The following is an 18,781-nucleotide window of genomic DNA, read 5'->3' as shown; positions in this document are numbered from 1 at the left end:
AGTCCAATTTCTTACACACAGTGTGTACAACTTCCTCCTAGACATTCCTGTCTGTACTGGGAGTTTCCCTTCATTCCATAACTTATTTACAATCCCCAGCGGACTCTCAAGAGGCACGCTAGTCCCTTGACCCATGGTGTCTGACAGGAGCCCTCCAACTGGCGTTTATCCTGCTGTCCAGTACACGACCCCTCAATATTGAATTGGCTGGGAGAAATCTCCCGTGGCGCCTGCCAATTCATATATGAGTGGTCTGACCACTGGAAAGAGGCACCGCACCAGAAGGAATCCCGGACGAGCCCCCAAATTGTTAGGTAAAAAGCAAGTCCTACTCACCTCTCCAGCACCCGAGTTTGTGCGGAGTTGGTATAGGGCTCAGAGATCTGTCAGAGACCAGACAACAATTCGTTGATCAACGGGCTCACACCATCCTTAGCTTAAGAGCAAAGCTTCGGAGTAAATGTGGCAAGTTTATTAGGGATGAGCATCAATATTTATACACAGAAGTAAACAAAGTGATTAACAGATTATAATGGTCATGCATAATCAAACAAGATTCTACAGGATAAAACAGGTTAAAATGTAAATTTAAAAAGACAAAGGGGAGATGGCTACTTAAGGGGGGGGGTGTCATGAGTAGTTTGCAGGTCAGAGCTTTGATTAAAAGTTTCAGACAGAGACATGTAGTCTGAGTTAAGTTTCAGTTCATAACGAGTTCAGACTCAACACAACCAGAGCACGCACACCCAGCAGTGCCTGCCGCCTCTAGAGCTAGCACACAAGGCATTCTTACCCCAGAGAACCCTTTGTTTCAATTTCCTTTTCTCCAGCCTCTCTCTCAAACCACACTCAGCTGCAACCCAGCCCGGCGGGGATTACAAGTTCAGTACAGTATTTTTGGTTGCACGTATCTTTAACACGCAATGCATGGCCCTTGAGTTTCCTGTGAGACGGAGTATCCCTCATGTGACTTGTACATATACATATGTATATCATGGGAAATATCTCATTACAAAACAACAATAGTTTTGTCCCCCTCAACTCTAGGTTCCATTTTTCCTGCTTCATTTTCCATCCTCCTGCCAGCTCCCGTGTCCATATGATGTTACACACTGCAAAAGCACCTGAATGGGTCACACTCTGCCTTCAACTACACCCCATATTCTGCCTTCAGTTAAACAGAATTTTAAGTGTGGGGTTACGGGTACGTCTATACTACAGATAATACAGCAGCACAGCTGCGGTGCTGCTACTGTGCCACTCTAACACCATAGTGTAAACACTTGCTACAGCAACAGAAGGGGTCTTCCTGTCACTGCAGTTAATCCACTCCCTTGAAAGGCGGTAGCTAGGTTGATGGAAGAATTCTTTCATCAACCTAGCAGTGTCTATATCAGGGCTTGGGTCTGCTTACCCACAGTTTAACTACTTTTTCACACCTCTGAGCAACGCAGCCAGTTCGGCCTGAGATGCTGAGGCTGCCTGGCTAACTGGAGCAGGGTGCCCTGTGGAGTGAATCCACAATCTCCACTCAGAGCAGTAAATAATCTGGGTGAAATCCTGGCCTCACTGAAGTGAGTTTAGCCATTTATTTCAAAGGGCTCAAGATTCCATCCAGAGTCTATGCAAGAGGATGGGGCCATGGGTGGTGGGTGGAGCCCCCTCATTGGGGAGACTAGCCCCTGGCTCCACCCCTTCTGCCCCCCCAGGCCAGAGCCCCGTGCCCCTCTGCCTCCCACACAGCCAGAGCTCCGAGATCCCCAGGCCCTCCTATGCCCGCAGCCAGAGCAATGACGCCTCCCCTGCCCAGAGGAGCCCCAAGCACCCACCCCTCGGTCAAAGGAGCCCTGGGCTGGCCAAAGCCCTGAGCTCACAGCCCCACACACCTGCCTGGAGGACCCCTGAGCCCTGGACTGGCCGAAGCCCTGAACCACCCCCCCCAACCTTCCCGGAGGACCCCTGAGGCCCCCCACACACACACACGTGCCCGGAGGAGTGCCGAGACCCCCACACACACTTGCCCAGGGGAGCCTCTCCCAAAGAAGAGCCTGAGCTTTTGATGTGTCCCATGCAGGTTCTGGGGCGGCTGAGGAGGCAGTATCTGCTACTCAGCTTCCTGGGATCATCAGTAATCTCTCTAGAGTCCAGGGAGATTACTAATGAACACAGGAAGCTGATTAGCACATACCACCTCCTCAGCCACCCAAGAACCTGCATGGGTTCAAAATAAAGCAATACCACCAAACCTCTCAACCAGTGGTACGGCAGCAGCATCACAGCCAGGGGAGGCAGAGTCTCCTCTAACCTATTATACCCGCCACCCATGGGAAGAGCCTACAGAGGATGAAAGCCAAGCTAGAGAAGACAAGCAGATCACAAAGAATGAGACTGATGACCTCAGTGCCAGACTGCGGAGATGGTCAATTATCGAGGTAAAGTGGAACACATCCAGTCTTTCCGGAATGAAATTTCAGTACATCAGTACAGACTGAGCTAAATGCCATGCATATCTGAAAGTGTAGGCATAAGCCTTCTGGTACTGGAAGTATATTGCTTGAATGTCATGAGGTTTTATTATATTTGAAGGGACGTAGACCAATGAGTAATGCAGACATATTAATCCTGGAACATTTCACAGTCCAGGGCCAAATATGTATTGGATAATTCGACAGAGAGAGGAGACAGGTAAGGTAGATGCTGTCCTTTCTATAGAAGTGGTTCTCAACCAGGGGTCTGGGGCCCCCTAGGGGGCCGTGAGCAGGTTTAAGGGGGTATGCCAAGCATGACCAGAGTTAGACTACTAGGGCCCAGGACAGAAAGCCAAAGCTGCAGCCTGGGGCCCCGAGCCCCGCCACCCAGGGCTAAAGCCAAAGCCTGAGCAACTTAGCTTTGTGATGCCCTCTGTGGCATGGGGCCCTGGGTAACTGCCCTGCTTGCTACCCCATAATGCTGGCCCTGGCTTTTATATGCAGAAAACCAGTTGTTGTGGCACAGCTGGGCCATGGAATTTTTATAGCATGTTAGCGGGGCCTCAGAAAGAAAAAGGTTGAGAACCCCTGTTCTATAGGACCCTGTAGCGGGGCGGTTACCCGCTCCTGCCCTTCGGGGTGGAAAACAGCCCAGGAGAGGGCTGTGGCTGGGGCAAGAAGCCTGGGCTGATTGGGGAAAGCAGGCTCAGCTGTGGCCAAGCCCCAATCGGGGCCAGCTATAAGAGGCAGGGAGCTAGGAACCCAGTCAGTCTCCCTCTGCCTGTAGAGGGAGAAGGGCCTGGCTGCAGGGAGCTAGCAACAGGGTACCTGAGTGGAGCAGGGCTGGGGAAAGGCAGAGGAGCTGGGGAGCTTCAGCCTGGAAAGCCCCAGGCTGCAGCCTAGCAGAAGGCAGCAAGTACTGGGGGTTGCAGAGGGCAGCCCAGGGGTAGGCCAAGGCAGCAGGTCCAAACCCTCCTTGCCAGTGATGAGTAGGCTGATACTGCAGTCTGCCCCAGGACATGGGGCTAGACGATGACTGGCAGAAGCCTTATACTGAGATGAGGTGGGGATAGTGGGTGGGGGTTCCCTGGGGAGGGGAGACCCTGAGAGAAAGAGGTTACTGCCAGGGGGCAGCACCCCAGATAAAGGGGCACCTGGTCCTGGGAGGGACATGGGGGCAAGCAGTAGCGGATCACTGGCCTGCAGAGGGCGCTCCGGGCTGGAAATCGAGCTAATTCCCTGAGAGACCAGCAGGAGGCACCGCAGGGGTGAGTCCCCACGCTTACAGATCCCATGAACTGCACAAAAACATATTCTTAAAAAATATAGGATTGAGGGAGAGGGTGGAGGGAATCTCTGCAAGAAAACATTCATCTTACCAGTAGAAAACTAGACTAGGAGAAAACTAGAAAACACAGTATGGGATAGGCAAAAACTATATTGTTGTGTTTAATATCAGCAGCACAAGAAAATTACTCAGACTGTGCTTTTACCAATAATGTCATTATTCATTACCACTAAGGCCCATGTCCCCAAGCAGGAAGGAGCCTGGTTAGGGCCAATGGTAAATGAATTCCTTGAAATGGAATGGAGAAGATTCATGCTGAAGTTAATGCAATCAGCGCAAGGCTCCAAAATAGAAAACCATGACTTAGGCCTTGACTACACTACAGAGTTTTGTCGACAAAAATTATGTCGACACTGAAAAAGCACTATAATAAAAATCAATATTGCATATTCACACTCGCCCCCTCTGTCGGCGGAGCGTGTCCACAGTTGGGACACTACCATCGGCAGTGTGAGCAATGCACTGTGGGTACCTATCCTACAGTCCAGATCGACTCCTTCTGTTGCTAGATCTTGTGGGAAGACAGAGCAGATGACAGTGCATCTTGGGACCAGACTCAATGTCCCAGAATGCATTGTTTTCTGTCCCAGCATTTCATGGGCTTCTGGCATTCTTTCACAGCATTTTTCAGCAGCCCTTCTTTGCTCTGCACCCCGGCATCTTTGTGAGAAGGGATGGATCCCGCACTGCTCCTCTATGCTCTGAGAACAGTCATGAAGACATCGCGGATGGCAGTGCAGTTAATCACAAAGTTCCAATTGCCTGACATGCTGTGTGATATGGATAGGAGCAACTTTAGATTGCTTTTGGCATTCACAGAACAGCTGTAGACAGTGAACTATTGCTTTTGGGCTTAGGAAACAAGCACTTAATGGTGGGAGCATATCATCATGCAGATATGAGATGATGAGCAGGGGCTATAGAACTTTCTGATGGGGAAAGCCACCTTCCTGGAACTGTGTGCAGAGCTCACCCCAGCACTACGGTGGAAGGACACCAGAATGAGAGCTGCCCTATTGGTAGAGAAGCGCGTGGCAATCGCTGTGTGGAAGCTGGTGACTCCAGATTGCTACTGGTCAATCACGAATCAATTTGGAGTCAGGCAGTTGACCATTGGGGCTGCATTAATGCAAGTGTGCAGGGTGTCTGTTACAGCTGTCCCCCTACTCCATTTTGTTTTTGTTCTCCTCCTGTGGCCGCCCCTCCCTGGATGTTAAGTTGTTTACCAGTGCCACTGCCCTTCTCAAAGGGAGGGCCCCTTAAGTTGTTTACCAAGAGCCATTGCCCTTCTCAAAGGGATGGCCACTTGTGCTGCATGCTAAGTGGTACCACTGCCCTGTTCAAAGGGTTAGTCCTGTTATCACCTTGTTAAACATGGGCTTGATGTAGGGTAGGCAATGTCCAGAGCTGTAAGACCTAAAGGCCAAATAGCTGAGCATATGAGTCAGACCTGGGGGCTCAGAACTTGCCCAGGTTCTATGCCTACCTGCAGTCTTTTCCCTGCCTTCTTTCCTCCCTGTAAGAAGAGGAGCCAATCAGAGTTACTGGCGGGAAGCTGCCTAAGTTTGCCTTTATAACCAGACATTTTCTGATCAGACTTTAGAAAGGTTCCTGCATTGCTGCCTGGTCTGATCAGCCAGGGGTTCTGGGGGGTCCTTTCTCCACTCTCGTTTTATTTTTGAGCGTACCCCTGTTTTTAACTCCCCTCCCATGAACAACGAATTTTGCCTGGAGATCTCCTGATTATTGTAAGCGAATTGAGTCCTCTCTGTGTCCTCTGATGCTGAAACTGCTGTGCCTGCTTCTGCCTTTGCTGCTGCCTTGGGGACTGGTAAGAATCCCTCTGTGAAACTTTCTATACTTTTATTTTATTATTTTAGCTGCTGGCTCTGTCTCCCCAGCACACAGGCTCAAGCTAAACCTTGGTCTGTGTCTTAAAACCTCTCTTAAACTCCGTGGCACTTTGCTGCTAAAAATAAGTTTGTGCCGCTGCTAAGCTCTGCTCCTGTGGGCTTTGCCTCGGGCTCACTGCTTTCAGCTGTATCCACTGCTACAGCCACCATCCCTTAGCTTCCTTGGGGGCTGCCTTGGGAGCTGTATCCTGGGCACATACCACTCTGTAACTTCCCCATAGCATAAGGTGCACCATAGGTTTTGTTTTTTTAGTTTAATAAGTCATAGTTTGTTAAGATTGTAAAGCTTGTAAGTCTCACCTGCCTTGCTATAGTTCATTGTTTTGTTGCTCCGTATAGTTGCTTGTCATAGTTTTGCTTAGAATTGTGATATTTGTTGTTTTGCCTAGTCGTTGGTTAAGATAGATTTAAAAAGCCATTGCCTGGTTGTATTCTGTACCTGTTTTGTTACTTTGTATAAGCTGCTTGTCATTTTATATAAGTTTGATTATGTTAGAGGATAGATAAGGTTTTTGCTGCTCCAATCTCCCCCTCTGTGTACTTCTCCGTGTCTCCCGGTTGTAAACCCCTTGCTGCTTTTTCCCCCGCGTCTGCATCACCCTCTGAACTTCTCAAACCCTTTGCTGCTTTTTCCCCCGCGTCTGCATCACCCTCCGAACTTCCCAAACCCCTTGCTGCTTCCCGCCACCCACCAACACTGCTCCGTTGTCCTTACCCCGCAGGGCTTCAGAGTCTCTCGCTGCTTGCAGCTGCACCTCTCATCAGTTGCCACTATCATTCACCCGCCCCCCTCCTGTTTCTTGACCCAGCCTTTGGGTACACTCTTGCTGTCACAGCCTCACAAATTAAGTCAGTAATTTTCTACATTGCATAATATCACTTATCACCCATATTGTATTATTGCACTGTGATTCACATTTTACTTGTAATTATAACACCCCATTGGTTGCCTCCACCTTTCTGATATACTTTGTATTTGCATTGATACTATTGTGTTACATTGTGTATAAGGCCACTAACCACTTAATACATTCTATCTAAGATTGTTGACCATTCTATATAGAAGCTACCAGTTTGTCTTGCATTTCCTTTTGGTATGTTTTACATTCCACACTGTATCTAGAGTTGTTCCTATATAAAGTTGAGTTGCTTATTAATTGTACTGTATCCCATTGTGCTAAACCCCACTTACTGTACCCTATTGTTAGAACTCCCTACACTGTTCAATAAGAAACCCCCCCACCATCATTGTCTATTGTAAACACCCTATACACCCCATCCCATCGTATTTCATTGTTAAATTCCCACCACTTCCTTTTTCCTTTAATAAAGAAATTAATTGGCACCCCACCTGTGTGGTAATTGCTCCCCAAGATCCCATATACCTGCAGGCAGGGACACAGGGCAATTAATCGCATTCTGCTACGAAGGACCATGACTTTGGGAAATGTGCGTGAAATCATGGACGACTTTGCAGAAATGAGTTTCCCTAACTGTGGAGGGGTGATAGGTGGCACACACATTCCAATTTTGGCACCAGACCTCCTTGCGATGGAGTACATAAATAGGAAGGGGGACTTCTCCATGGTGTTGCAGGTGCTTGTGGATCACTATGGGCATTTCACTGATGGGGTGGTTTGGGAAGGTGCATGACGCACACATCTTCAGGAACACCAGCCTGTATAGAAAGCTACAAGTGGGGACTTTCTTTGCAAACCAGAAGATTACAGTGGGGGATGTTGAAATGCCCATAGTGATCCTGGGAGACCCGGCCTACCCCTTACAGCCATGGCTCATGAAACCTTACATGGGAAACCTGGACAGCAGCAAGAAGCGGTTCGACTACAGGCTGAGTAGGTGACGGATGACAGTGGAATGTGCCTTTGGCAGGTTAAAGGCGCACTGGTGATGTCTTTATGGCAGGCTAGACCTCAATGAGGATAATATTCCCATGGCCATAGCCACGTGTTCCACATTACATAATCTTTGTGAAGCTAAGGGTGAAAGGTTTGCTTTGAAAATGAGAACCAGTAATGTATATCTCTGTGGCTGGTGCTGCAATGTTACATTACATGTAGTTTTCCTAGGAAGCAATGGTGAAGTTTGGGGCCTTACATTCCAGTACACAAATGATTAAACTGCCTGTGCATGTATTGGTAGTGCCTGCTATCTCAATTTGTAGGAAACAAATAAAGATGTTACCATTCAAAAACTTTGCTTTTATTGCACGAGCACACACACACACACATACACACACACACACACACGCTTGGTGGGAAAGGAGGTACCAGGGAAGGGCAGACTTTCAGAGCTGCGTGTAGGTCCAGCTACCATTCTGAAAGTTGTCCGAGGGGGTGGAGTGAAGGGGAAATTGAGAAGTCCCAGAAAGCAGAAAGGACGGTGCAGGCTGAGATTTTTGGCGGGGAGAGGGGCATGGAAAAGAGTTCTGAATGTGCTGCCGGGGAGAGCTGGCATGCATCTGCTCAGTCTGCAACATTAATAAAGACTTCAGCATCTGCATTTGCTCCTCCAAGACATTAACATCTGCCCAGTAGTGTCCTTAACAAACTCCTGGTTTTCTTTTCTGTCCTGCCTTTCAGCATCCCTCCACTCCTTGTGTTCCCTTTTTCTCTGCATTGGAGAAGTGCAGTACCTCCGGGAACATGTTTTCTTTGCTCTGTCTTGGGCACTTTCTTATCTGGCAGAGATGCTCGGCTGGTGTATTTGGCGTGTTCCTCAAGGCCAGATCTGCCAAAGCACAAGGAACAATACATAGAAGCAGGATTGTTAAATTCACGCACAGTATTGAAACATTTCAGTAAAATACACCTTTGGTAACATAACAATCACATTCTCACTGACCCTTGGCAAGCACACATCTCGGTGAACACTCAAAACATGGTGAATGGTGGCTGGGGTGGGGGGGAAAAGGGTGCTTTACACAGAGAAAAGAGCACTCTGCCAGGGTTGCGCTACAGCCAACTAGAGAAAAAATTCTAAAATTCTCCCACACTTTTCCACAGGCAAGGGTCATTGTAGCAGATATCTGAGTCACTGCTGAGGGTAAGCAGGGAAGTGAGGGTACATCTGCTACACGCTTGTGGCTTGAGACTGGCTAGACACCTCCAGAGTGGTGAACAGTTCCTGGCTGCCTGCCCAACTGGGCGACCCCGCCAGGAGCTCCACATCATTATCTAACTCCACCTCATCATCAATGACTTCATCCTCCAGGTTAGGTCCTCTTTCCACCATCTCTAGGCCCACCGAAGTATCCACAGGGCTCTTGGCAGTGGAGGTGGGGTCGCCACCAAGGATAGTGTCCAGCTCCTGATAGAACTCAGGTGCAGCACCGGAGCGGTGATTTGCCTCCATTGCCTTATGGTGCACCTGCCTCAGCTCCTTTATCTTCACTCTGCACTGCAGTGTGTCTCGATCATAGCCCTTATCGCACAAGCCTCAAGAAATCTGCCCTTAGGTATCAAAATTCCTACGGCTCAAGCACAGCTGGGACTGCACAGCCTCCTCTCCCCATATACTCAGCAGATCCAGCAGATCCACAGTGGTCCAAGCGGGAGAGTGTTTGCTGTGATAAGACCCCATGGTCCCCTGGGAAAATGCAATGAGACCTCTCCACGGGGAGCCAACAGGAAGGGAATTTCAAACATTCCCAGGATTTCTAAGGGGGAGAAGTAGATGGTTGTTTACCCTGACTGCAGGGCAGTGGAGCTCAAACTGTTGACCAGAGTAGTCAGGATGGACATTGTGGGATACCTCTTGGAGGCCAATTAAAGCAATACAATCAAGCGTGGCATCTACACTGGCACTTTGTTGACAAAAATTTTGCACAAAAAAAACTTATGTCTCTCAGAGTGGTTTTATTTTGTTGCCAAAACAGGGTGTTTTTGCTGGCAAAAGTCGCATCGCAGCGTGTACGCATTCACTGTTTTGTTAACAAAAGCTGCCTTTTGTTGACAAAACTCTGTAGTGTAGATAAGGCCTATGTCTAGTCTACCACTTCTGTTGCTCAGGGGTGTGAAAAAAACACTCCCCCTGAGTGACATAAGTTACATGGACATAAACACCTCTGTAGATAGCTTCTCCTGTTGACATAGCTACTGCTGCTTATTGGGGGTCGTTTAATTATGTCAAAGGGAGCACTCTCTCCCATCAGCATAGAGCGGCCACTCAAGAGATTTTACAGCAGCACAGCTGCATCGGTACAGCTGTGCCACTGTCAGCTCTCTAGTATAGACATGGGCCTATGTCCCTTTATCATTCTACTGTCATTCTTTCTGACCATCTGTAGCAGATCATCAGTGAATAAATCAGGAAGCGACAAACATTTTCCAAGCAATTTTCTGTGGGGATTAAATCTAATTTTGTCATTCGGAATTTAGAAGTTACATATATTTTCAGGGTTAACCATAAAAATAAAGTCACTATCTAAGATGCATGTGATGTGCACCCTGTAAATATGGTCAGTTCTATGATAAAGAACTATACCAGTTTTCTGAGTTTTAATTTTCTGCACATTCTGTTTAGCATGCAATTTTTCCTAAAGAAACAACACTGTGCAAAGAAACTGAAGCTTTCTGTACAAGGAGATCCCTTCCCTGTGCATGGAATTCATTGGAATATTGAAAGACTTATTGTACCAGTTATGTTTATCCAAACCCATTAGAAGTGAGATGCAATCCTTTTGGCTGGCTCACACTTCACATATCTTCAAAAGATACCTTTTGAAGTGTCAGAAAGACATTTGGAATGATGAAATATGCAGAAGAAAGTAAAAATAAAGTACATGGCATGGGATACTGAAATCAACTAAGTGTTTGGTAGATATGACTATACAACTAGGACTAGATACTATAAGCTGAGGAATGACAATGTGTAAGAATGCTAATGAGGACTGTAATATCTCTAGACAAAGCCTCCATATCCAGCAAGCTAGCAAAGGTATAACAAGTTCCAAAAGCTGGAAGCTGAAGCTAGATACATTCAGACTGGAAATAAGGTGTAATTTTTTAACAGTGGGGTAGTTAACCTCTGTAACAACTTACCAAGTGTTGTAGTGGATTCTCCATCTCTGCAATTTTTAAATCAAGAGTGGATGTTCTTCTAAAAGATATGCTCTAGTTCAACAACAATACAAGAATATCCTGTGATCTACGTTATACAGGAGGTTAGATGAATCCCAGTTTAGTGTTTCATAGAACAAAAGGACACTTACGAATCCAGTTGATCTGGGCGTGAAGGTTTTTTTTCTTTGTGTTGAGAACCCAGGAGATATTGGAATTATTTTTTATGAATATTTGTACCATAGTTTATCTGCTTGATATTATTCTGAGTATATGGAGTTAGACCAGCAGCGGCTCCAGGCACTAGTGCTCCAAGCGCGTGCCTGGGTGGCAAGCCGTGGGGGCGGCCTGCCAGTCCCTGCAAGGGTGGCAGTCAGGCAGCCTTCGGCGGTGCGCCTGCGGCAGGTCCGCTGGTCCCGCAGATTCAGCAGCAATTCGGTGGCGGGTATGCCGAATCCGCAGGACTGGGGACCTCCCGCAGGCAAGCCGCTGAAGGCAGCCTGCCTGCCGCGCTTGGGGCGGTGTAGCAGGGTGCTTACCCTGCTCCTGCCCTGAAGGGCTTAAAACAGCCCTGGGGGAAGGTTGTGGCTGGGAGCTACTAAGCTGGGCTGATTGGAAAGTGGCTGCAGCTGGGCCACGCCCCAGTCAGGCCACAGCTGGCCTGTATAAAGAGGCTGGGAGCCAGGAGCTCAGAAGTCTTCCTCTGCTTGTAGAGGGAGAAGGGCCTGGCTGCAGGGAGCTAGACATAAGGTACCTGAGTGAAGCAGGCTGGGGAAAGGCAGAGGAGCTGAGGAGTTCTTGCCTGGAAAGCCCCAGGCTGTGGCCTAGCATAAGGCCAAGAGGTACTAGGGGGTTGCAGGGGGCAGCCCAGGGGTAGGCAAAGGCAGCAGGTCCAAACCCCTTTGCCAATGATGAGTGGCTGATACTGCAGTCTGCCCCAGTGAACAGGGGCTAGATGGAGACTGGGCAGTAGGCAATACTGAGGCAAAGTGGGGATAGTGAGATGGGGGTTCCCCTGGGAGGGGGAGATCCAGTTAAAGGGGCACCAGAGGGACATGGGGGCCAGTAGCTGAAAGGTGGATCACCGGCCTGCAGAGGGTGCTCTGGGCTGGATTGAGCTAATTCCCGAGAACGACCAGCAGGAGGCGCTGCAGGGGTGTGTCTGCTAGTCTACAGGCGGCAAAAAAGCTAGAGCCACCTCTGAGTTAGACCAAAAGGGCCTGTTAGGAAGAGCAAGTAGGAAATGAAACAATGGTCATAGATAGGACACATAAAAGAAAACAATTTCAAGGGAGTAAGGGAACAATGGCTGGACTATTTAGTGGCAAAATGCTATTCCCAAGCTCCAACTCCCAGCCATTTTACCAAGGCCACATCCTAGAGATCAAGTGGACCAAGAACAGTTAAAGGGACCCTCCTAGAGAAAGAAAGAGAGGTGAGTTGCCAGCAGCTACTTGAGGGGTGATGCTGATAGACAGAGAGAGAGCCTGAGAATGCCTTTTTTGGTGGTGCCTAGAACAGGTCCAAGCAGAGCGGTCCCATCGATAGAACGGATCGGGGCAACCGCTCTGGGCCCTGTGCTTTGTGGGGCCTCGTACTTCAGGGGGACACAGGGTTCAGAGCGGCCTGGGATGTTAGCAGGGGGGCCTGAGCCAGCAGCAGCGAGCAACCCAGCCCCAGCCCACTCTACTCCGCTGGCTCCAGGCATCCCTCGGGGGAGGGTGCAGAAGCCAGAGGCAGGATGGGGGTGGGAGCTTGCGGGGAGGGGTGGAATGGGAGGGGGCAGAACAGGAGCAGGCTGGGGCCGGGTTTCTCACTGCTGCCAGCACCAGGCCCCCACTAGCTCCCCAGGCTACCCTGCACCCAGAGCCATCCTGTTCATAGGACGGACCAGGGCAACTGCTCCGGGCCCTGCACTTTGGGGGACCATGGGCTGCTGTAACTCGACACCTATGCAGATATCTGGGTTAAGCAGAACCTTCCTAAACTTGCAAGGAAAAGAGAAAGTTTATGCAAGACCAGATGAGTATAGACTTTTATTGTGTTAACCTTTTTCTCAAGATGATACGTACATTTGTTTTAAAGCAGCTGGTTTGATTCACTTCAATCAGCCATTGGCCACATACTTCTGGAGGGAAGTTTCTTGCAGGTGTCAGACACTGTTAGGCCTGTTGATTTAGCATGGTTGCTAAACAAGGGGCTGTCTAAGAGTGGTAGGATCACATGTTTCCATCCAGGGAGGGGCGAAGGTAGTGAATCTTGTCACATGAGAAGTGCAGTTGAGACAGCAAAGGGGTTTAAGGCACAGCTCACCTTGTACTTATCACACCTTGTGTCCTGTGTTCTCTCTAAGCTGCACGGTGGCGCAGCTGCTCAAGAGTCAATCAAGTACCATGCACTCGATTAGCAGAGCTGTGCACAACTAGCAATGTGTGTTCAGATGCCCCTCTCCCCACTGCTCTGCAGCAGTGTTGCTCCTGCCCTCTGCCTTGGAGCTCCTGGCCAGCTGCTCCCGGGAGCCTCCCGCTTGCTGTGCAGAGCGGGATGGGGGGAAGTGGGGGTGCTGATGTCAGGGTGTTCCCCTCCTGCCATCTCCCCCACATCCATGTAGCCCATCAGAGTGGGGATTAGGGGACAGGGCTCAAGAGCAGGAGGGCTGCTGACAGCTGCTGCAGTCTGAACAATGAGCTTGCTGGTGAGTGCCACTGTGCTTAAAGAGGCAGTGCACGGTCTCTCATAGACTTCCCCAGCAGCCAGCACATACACACTCTGTCTCTGTCTCTCACAATACACACTCTGTGTCTCTCTTACACATACACACACTGTCTCTCTCACACACACTGTCTCTGTGTCTCTCTCATACACAGTCTGTGTCACACAGTCTCTGTCTTGCGCGCGCGCACACACATACACACACACACACACACTGTCTCTTTCACAATCACCTCCCAACACATATTTGTGGTGGTGGTGGTGTTTTTGTTACTTCTGGTACTTCCTGCAATGCACATATATTCACTGTAATTTTATTTTTTCAAAGTGCTATTTTAATTTTTTGACTGGTCTATGCATTTCATAATTTGATTTCTCTCATGCTTTATTTTTTGAGTAGTGAGTTCTAAAATGCCTAACCTGTCCTGTACAGAGTCATTATCCCTATGGTAACTTTTTAAAAAATATATATCATATCTAGGTCTTTTGTTTCTACTGATAGTGCATATAACCTCGATATTGGTGCACATAAAATTCACTGTGCACATGGTTGGAAAAATTAGAGGGAATGTTGCTTATATCCTCTTAAGAACAGCCATACTGGATCAGACCAATGGTCCATCCAGCCCAGAATCCCATCTTCCGACAGTGGCCAGTTCCAGGTGCCCCTGAGGGAATGACCAGAACAGTCAATCATTGTGATCCATCCTGTTGTCCACTCCCAGCTTCCAGCAGTGAAGCTAGGGACACTTAGAGAAAGCCAGGATGGTCAGGGATGCAAAACCTAATAGCCATTGTTGGACCCATCCTTCATGAACTTATCTTGTTCTTTTTTGAACCCTCTTATAGTTTTGGCATTCACAACATCCCCTGGCAATGAGTTCCACAGGTTTATTGTGCATTGTGTGAAGAGGTACTTCCTTTTGTTTTAAACCTGCTGCCTATTAATTTCATAGGGTGACCCCTAGTTCTTTTGTTATGTGAAGGAGTAAATAACATTTCCTTATTCACTTTCTCCACACCAGTCAAGATTTTATAGACCTCTATTATATCTCCTTAGTCATCTCTTTTCCAAGCTGAAAAGTCCGTCTTTTTAACCTCTCCATACGGAAGCTGCTCTATATCCCTAATCATTTTTGTTGCTCTTCGCTGTACCTTCTACAATACTAATATATCTTTTCTGAGATGGGGTGACCAGATCTGCATGCAGTAATTAAGTTATGGGTGTACCATGGATTTATACAGAGGTATTATGATATTTTCTGTCTTACTCTGTATCCCTTTTTTGACCGCTGCTGCCCATTGAGTGGATGTTTTCAGAGAACTATCCACAATGACTCCAAGATCTCTTTATTGGATGGTAACAGCTAACTTAGACCCCATTGTTTTGTATGTATAGTTGGTATTATGTTTTCCAATATACATTATTCTGCATTTATCAACACTGAATTTCATCTGCCATTGTGTTGCCCAGTCACCCAGTTGTGTGAGATTCCTTTGTAACTCTTCACAGTCTGCTTTGGACTTGACTATCTTGAGTGGTTTTGTATCATCTGCAAATTTTGCCACCTTACTGTTTACCCCTTTTTCCAGATCATTTATGAATATATTGAACAGCACTGGTCCCAGTACAGAACACCAAGGAGACACCTCTATTTACCTCTCTCCGCTCTGAAAACTGACCATTTATTCCTACCCTTTGTTTCCTATCTTTTAACCAGTTACTGATCCATGAGAGAACCTTCCTTCTTATCCCACGACAGCTTACTTTGCTTAAGAATCTTTGGTGAGGGACCTTATCAAAGGCTTTCTAAAAATCTATATACAATATATCCACTCGACCACCCTTGTCCATATTTGTTAACCCCTTCAAAGAATTCTAAAAGATTGGCTAGGCATGATTTCCTCTTCTACATATGAACAGGAGACTGAGATTAAGAAAGATACTGGAGAATTATTATTTGTATTACCATAAGACCTAGGAGTTCTAATCAAGGACCAGGATCACATTGTGTGAAGTGTTCTACAAATAAGAACAAAAAGACAGTCCCTACCCCAAAGAGTTTATAACCGAAGTATAAAACAAGAAACAACAGATAGATGAAACACGAGAACCACTTAGTGTGAAAGCCCACCAACTTTGCAGATCAAAAAGAGCACCAGCCATGATCTGTAGTTACTAACCAGAGGGCCCAGAATCAGCATCCTAGAGGACAGCAGCAATGAGAAAAACAGATAAAAGAACAGAATCCTGTTTCCATTATTGAGAACTCTGTGCTACCCAGAGATATTCTGCTCAGACAGTAAGTATCCATAAGAACATAAGAATGGCCGTACCGGGTCAGACCAAAGGTCCATCTAGCCCAGTATCTGTCTACCGACAGTGGCCAATGCCAGGTGCCCCAGAGGGAGTGAACCTAACAGGCAATGATCAAGTGATCTCTCTCCTGCCATCCATCTCCATCCTCTGACGAACAGAGGCTAGGGACACCATTCTTACCCATCCTAGCTAATAGCCATTTATGGACTTAGCCACCATGAATTTATCCAGTCCCCTTTTAAACATTGTTATAGTCCTAGCCTTCACAACCTCCTCAGGTAAGGAGTTCCACAAGTTGACTGTGCGCTGCGTGAAGAAGAACTTCCTTTTATTTGTTTTAAACCTGCTGCCTATTAATTTCATTTGGTGACCCCTAGTTCTTGTATTATGGGAATAAGTAAATAACTTTTCCTTATCCACTTTCTCAACATCACTCATGATTTTATATACCTCTATCATATCCCCCCTTAGTCTTCTCTTTTCCAAGCTGAAGAGTCCTAGCCTCTTTAATCTTTCCTCGTATGGGACCCTCTCCAAACCCTTAATCATTTTAGTTGCCCTTTTCTGAACCTTTTCTAGTGCTAGAATATCTTTTTTGAGGTGAGGAGACCACATCTGTACACAGTATTCGAGATGTGGGCGTACCATGGATTTATATAAGGGCAATAATATATTCTCAGTCTTATTTTCTATCCCCTTTTTAATGATTCCTAACATCCTGTTTGCTTTTTGACCGCCTCTGCACACTGCGTGGACATCTTCAGAGAACTATCCACGATGACTCCAAGATCTTTTTCCTTACTCGTTGTAGCTAAATTAGCCCCCATCATGTTGTATGTATAGTTGGGGTTATTTTTTCCAATGTGCATTACTTTACATTTATCCACATTAAATTTCATTTGCCATTTTGTTGCCCAATCACTTAGTTTTGTGAGATCTTTTTGAAGTTCTTCACAATCTGTTTGGTCTTAACTATCTTGAGCAGTTTAGTATCATCTGCAAACTTTGCCACCTCACTGTTTACCCCTTTCTCCAGATCATTTATGAATAAATTGAATAGGATTGGTCCTAGGACTGACCCCTGGGGAACACCACTAGTTACCCCTCTCCATTCTGAGAATTTACCATTAATTCCTACCCTTTGTTCCCTGTCCTTTAACCAGTTCTCAATCCATGAAAGGACCTTCCCTTTTATCCCATGACAGTTTAATTTACGTAAGAGCCTTTGGTGAGGGACCTTGTCAAAGGCTTTCTGGAAATCTAAGTACACTATGTCCACTGGATCCCCCTTGTCCACATGTTTGTTGACCCCTTCAAAGAACTCTAATAGATTAATAAGACACAATTTCCCTTTACAGAAACCATGTTGACTATTGCTCAACAGTTTGTTTTTCTACGTGTCTCACAATTTTATTCTTAACTATTGTTTCAACTAATTTGCCCGGTACCGACGTTAGACGTTACCGGTCTGTAATTGCCGGGATCACCCCTAGAGCCCTTTTTAAATATTGGCGTTACATTAGCTAACTTCCAGTCATTGGGTACCGAAGCCGATTTAAAGGACAGGTTACAAACCTTAGTTAATAGTTCCGCAACTTCACATTTGAGTTCTTTCAGAACTCTTGGGTGAATGCCATCTGGTCCCGGTGACTTGTTAATGTTAAAGTTTATCAATTAATTCCAAAACCTCCTCTAGTGACACTTCAATCTGTGACAGTTCCTCAGATTTGTCACCTACAAAAGCCAGCTCAGGTTTGGGAATCTCCCTAACATCCTCAGCTGTGAAGACTGAAGCAAAGAATCCATTTAGTTTCTCTGCAATGACTTTATTGTCTTTAAGCGCTCCTTTTGTATTTTGGTCATCAAGGGGCCCCACTGGTTGTTTAGCAGGCTTCCTGCTTCTGATGTACTTAAAAAACATTTTGTTATTACCTTTGGAGTTTTTGGCTAGCCGTTCTTCAAACTCCTCTTTGGCTTTTCTTATTACACTCTTGCACTTAAGTTGGCAGTGTTTGTGCTCCTTTCTATTTGCCTCACTAGGATTTGACTTCCACTTTTTAAAGGAAGTCTTTTTATCTCTCACTGCTTCTTTTACATGGTTGTTAAGCCATGGTGGCTCTTTTTTAGTTCTTTTCTTAATTTGGGGTATACATTGAAGTTGGGCCTCTATTATGGTGTCTTTAAAAAGGGCCCATACAACTTGCAGGGATTTCACTTTAGTCACTGTACCTTTTAACTTTTGTCTAACTAACCCCCTCATTTTTGTATAGTTCCCCCTTTTGCAATTAAATGCCACAGTGTTGGGCAGTTGAGGTGTTCTTCCCACCACAGGGATGTTGAATGTTATTGTATTATGGTCACTATTTCCAAGTGGTCTTGCTATAGTTACCTCTTGGACCAGCTCCTGCGCTCCACTCAGGATTAAATCTAGAGTTGCCTCTCCCCTTGTGGGTTCCCGTACCAGCTGCTCCATGAAGCAGTCATTTAAAGTATCAAGAAATTTTATCTCTGCATTTTGTCCTGAAGTGAAATGTTCCCAGTCAATATGGGGATAATTGAAATCCCCCACTATTATTGGGTTCTTAATTTTGATAGCCTCTCTAATTTCCCTTAGCATTTCATCATCACTATTACTGTCCTGGTCAGGTGGTCGATAATAGATCCCTAATGTTATATTTTTACTAGAGCATGAGAAACTAGGGATTTTCACTGCAGATGGCTTCAGAACAGAGACTCAAACTTTAAAGTCAGAAAGGACCAGCATGAATGATCATCTAGTCTGACCACCTGCACATTGCAGGCCACAGAACCTCACCTGATAACTAATGTAACTAATCTGCAACTGCTAACAGCAAATATCTCCAATGGCTGGTAATGGGACACTAGATGGGGAATTCTTTCCCAGGTGTGTGTCTGGCTGGCAGGTCTTGCCCACACGCTCA

This window comes from Mauremys reevesii, linkage group 2, assembly GCF_016161935.1.
Source record: "Mauremys reevesii isolate NIE-2019 linkage group 2, ASM1616193v1, whole genome shotgun sequence".
In the NCBI taxonomy this organism is placed as follows: domain Eukaryota; kingdom Metazoa; phylum Chordata; order Testudines; family Geoemydidae; genus Mauremys; species Mauremys reevesii.
This window is presented reverse-complemented; position numbering follows the sequence as displayed.